This window comes from Mytilus galloprovincialis, chromosome 5 (assembly GCF_965363235.1).
Source record: "Mytilus galloprovincialis chromosome 5, xbMytGall1.hap1.1, whole genome shotgun sequence".
NCBI lineage: Eukaryota > Metazoa > Mollusca > Bivalvia > Mytilida > Mytilidae > Mytilus > Mytilus galloprovincialis.
This window is the reverse complement of record NC_134842.1, coordinates 65,498,105-65,502,620: the sequence shown is the minus strand read 5'-3', so window position 1 is coordinate 65,502,620 and position 4,516 is coordinate 65,498,105. Positions and strand designations below refer to the sequence as shown.

The 4,516-nt window shown below is 32.0% G+C and overlaps 1 long non-coding RNA gene across 1 annotated transcript; it reads right to left on the bottom strand.

Moving 5' to 3' along the window:
* Window positions 1-322: 322 nt before the first annotated feature.
* On the bottom strand, window positions 323-4,199 carry LOC143076263 (uncharacterized). Its single transcript, XR_012978585.1, has 2 exons — window positions 3,176-4,199; window positions 323-579 (listed from the first exon to the last, which is right to left on the bottom strand). It is a non-coding gene; the product is annotated as an uncharacterized LOC143076263 (long non-coding RNA).
* Between the last annotated feature and the right edge of the window lie 317 nt (window positions 4,200-4,516).

Sequence of the window (4,516 nt, the reverse complement as noted above, 5' to 3'; positions counted from 1 at the left end):
CGGGCATATACAGCTTGTGAACTATTGTAGGATGATTTTTTTGTAAAAGATATTATGTATGGATAAGTTCATAAAAGGTATCAAAAGCCCTCTTCCTTTCCCAATTTTATACTTGTTTTCTTTTTGTTAAATTCAATTATTAAATATTCGAAAGAAACCAACAGAAGTCAATTAAGGAATACGATATACCAGATAAAAGATAACCCAAATTCGTTGAAATCCCTCGTAATATTTCCAACGACTCCAGATTACCTTCGTTATACAAATGTGAACAAATTGTAAGACAAACTAATATATGATCATAATAAAAAACAACAAATAGTAAGTTTGAATTTTGGCAATTTTTTGTCATGGATTTATTAGGACAGTTCAACTATGTATCAACCGGCCAACGAATTTGCATTCATCGACAATTTCTCATTAATGTCCAAGATAAAAACATTGAAGGGCAACCATCATATGTTTTCTCCAAATGGCAACTGGGCTACCAGACGCCAACTGTGATAAATTCAGCCCTTCAGTAAAACTATGTATTCAGTAAACATTCTGTCCAATCCATGACGCTTCTTTTGACAATATCTGAAAATATACAACAAACAGCAGAAAAAATATTCTAAAGGGAGGGATAGGGTGGGTTTTTGTGTTCCTTCAGAGTTCAAATCACGCAATGAACAAATCACGAAAAGCATGCAATTTTATACCGAATAAAAGCGGGAAAACCGCTTATGAAAAATGTAAGATAACAAAAGACGCTTAAGTCCGTCAAAATTAAAGAAAAATTAACTCTAGTTTAGCAGACGATACTCTCAATTTATTAAATTGATTTAATGCTGAATGATTAAATCTTATTATTAAATATTCGAAAGAAACCAACAGAAGTCAATTAAGGAATACGATATACCAGATAAAAGATAACCCAAATTCGTTGAAATCCCTCGTAATATTTCCAACGACTCCAGATTACCTTCGTTATACAAATGTGAACAAATTGTAAGACAAACTAATATATGATCATAATAAAAAACAACAAATAGTAAGTTTGAATTTTGGCAATTTTTTGTCATGGATTTATTAGGACAGTTCAACTATGTATCAACCGGCCAACGAATTTGCATTCATCGACAATTTCTCATTAATGTCCAAGATAAAAACATTGAAGGGCAACCATCATATGTTTTCTCCAAATGGCAACTGGGCTACCAGACGCCAACTGTGATAAATTCAGCCAAATGCTAGCAAACTCCGTTTGTGAGCATCGCCAAACAAAATTTATCAATCCATGACAAAAAATTCACACTTAAACAAATTCTGAAATTACATAGGTTTTTAAATTCAATCATATCAATTGAAGGTAGTAGATCAACCATACTTACAACAGTTCAACGTAGTACATGTTTATGATCTATACTATACCACAGTTCAACGTATTATATGAACTATACTATACCACAGTTCAACGTATTATATGAACTATACTATACCACAGTTCAACGTATTATATCAACCATACTATACAACAGTTCAACGTAGTATATCAACCATACTATACAACAGTTCAACGTAGTATATCAACCATACTATACAACAGTTCAACGTAGTATATCAACCATACTATACAACAGTTCACGTAGTATATCAACCATACTATACAACAGTTCAACGTAGTATATCAACCATACTATACAACAGTTCAACGTAGTATATCAACCATACTATACAACAGTTCAACGTAGTATATCAACCATACTATACAACAGTTCAAGGTAGTATAACAACCATACTATACAACAATACAAATATAAGCAACGTGTACAACTCAACATTTATTCACTTGACCGGAGTCCTATGTTCAAACCAATTTGAAACTGAACTCTTATAAAGGATTTCCCATTAATATGGTATAAAAGCGGACCATTATTTCCGGGTCTTATTTGCAAAAAAGTTATCAAATTACGTAAATGTAGAGGACAAATCTCATTTGTTTATTTTTATCAACAAACTTTTAAAGTAATGGATCTCCCTTTTTTATCAGTTCAGAAAAAACTATAGAAATAAAAAGCTGACTTTACATGATCAATATATATATCTCGCCTATGTTCAACATGTGATGGAGTGGCAAGTTCACTCGCACGTAAAAATGCAGCACATACGAAGTTACATGCTGTTTGTCGAGTGTTTGAAGCTTATAATTTTTATATTTCAAATTGCAACAATAGCCAAGTTACCACAATGAAATTCATTTAAATGCATAAAAAGATGACTAAAGCATAGGTATTATTTTTAAATAAGTGATGTCAACTAATAAAACTTTGTCCCAATTATATGGCTATTTTGAAAATGATCATGACCCATTTAAATAAACTGCACAACCCAAGAAAAAACCACCTGCACTGTCAGCATACACATGTAAATCAGCATTAGAAAAGAGTTCATTTACATTATATGTAAATTATCTTTTGTTAAAACTTCCTTTTTGGGTTTTGTCTATTAGCAGAGTTGTTTAGGAAAGGTGCAATGTCATTCCTATTATACCTAGATGGATCAGTATCAATTTCATTGTCCATAAATCGACGACATCTCAAGGAAGAGTGATCTAAACCACATTTGAGACATGCATGTCTGTATTGGCAATTGCGTTTATTGCAAAAACCTTTAAAATTAAAATCGTAGCATTTATTACTAACATCAGCGTGTTGTTTTGGAGTACTGGCAGTTAAAATACGTAACCACAAAAAACCATCTATGGATGACCATTTCTTTGTATGATCCCTTGATACCCTTAAACGGAATTGTTGGTCATAAGAATAGCATTTTTCAAAAGAATGATCAGCTGCTGCACCCCTTATTATGGACATATACGAAAAAAGTTCACTTGCCTTTCCAGGATACCTTTCGATAAGGACCTGGGCATAGGCAATAAATGAATCAGTCCAATCTTCAACAGAACCAACAGTATGGGTTTTTTTAACTTTGTTTTGAATAACTAGCATACCCTCATTGATGCCAATTGTGTTTTCATTATTTGTTTGGCTGTTAAAATTCTTACGGTGCATAAGAGACAAATCAATGTATTCAAAATTCCAAATTTTGTCCTTAAGTTTTTGGCTTATAAATATGTCAACTTCATTAAAGCCAGGTAACAGTAGAGGTTCATCATAAACTTCATTTACCTCACCTAATGCAGCTAATTGCGGCTCATTCACTCGAATGTCAACAGGTCGCATGGCAACTAATTCGGGTTCATCAACCCGCAGTCTTCTTTCTATATATGCTTCTTGCTCTACATCAGCTGGCGGACGCCTTCCCACATTTCTCACAACTGGTTGTGGCTGTTGTACTTCCCTGGGAGCCCTCCTAACCCGAAGCTCCGGACCTCTAACCTGGTCCTGTCGGCGACGTCTACCTCTACCTCTTGGCATTGTTATAACTATTATAATCATAAATACAGATTAGATACATACATCAAGTCTTTAAAGTCCAGATCATATTTAAACATGTATGAATTTAACATATGATAAATTACTCAAATTTAAATAAATTGAAATACCAAAATCTTTACACTGCGTAGTCTTAACTGAACCTTTGATACATTTTTATGCATCAAATCAAATGAAGTTGATTATAAAAACATAACTCAAAACAGCTACGATGTGCGCTTTCTAAACAAAATAAACATCGTTTTAAAAACGTTTGATAGCTTCTATTACCAAGCTTAACTTAATTAAACTATGTTTCCGCAAATTAAACACACATGTATAAATCATGTAACGTTTAATAAAATTAAACTTTTCCGGTCATGTTAATGATAACACGGCATACACAACATACATTGTAATTACCTGTTCAAAGTTTACCGCTTATTACATTTAAAACAAAATATATCACCTGTAGTAAAGCATTTAATTTTAATGCTAGTCAATGAAATATAAGTGTGCACACTATAACATAACTATTATTATTAAAATATAGTTTGTTCCATGTAATATGCTATTCAAGTGAGAGAAATTTTGAATTAATGAATCGAACTATTTGCAAAAAATAACTTTCATTTAAAATCAAATAATTTCTTTTACAAATTACAGAAATAAAAATAATCCGGAAAATACAATTGCAGTAACTAATCTAACTATCAATAAAACATTATGTACTTATCTTATGTCCGAATCTACCTGTCCTTTATGTGTTCCTTCAGAGTTCAAATCACGCAATGAACAAATCACGAAAAGCATGCAATTTTATACCAAATAAAAGCGGGAAAACCGCTTATGAAAAATGTAAGATAACAAAAGACGCTTAAGTCCGTCAAAATTAAAGAAAAGTTAACTCTAGTTTAGCAGACGATACTCTCAATTTATTAAATTGATTTAATGCTGAATGATTAAATCTTATTATTTTTGTGTTTCTGGCCTCAGACCACAATTATGCTTCTCCTTTGATATAACGCACCTTTTGGTAAAAGTCAAATTAAATTTAAAAAATGGACCGTTTCAAACATGAAATAAATGTAGCTGCTTAT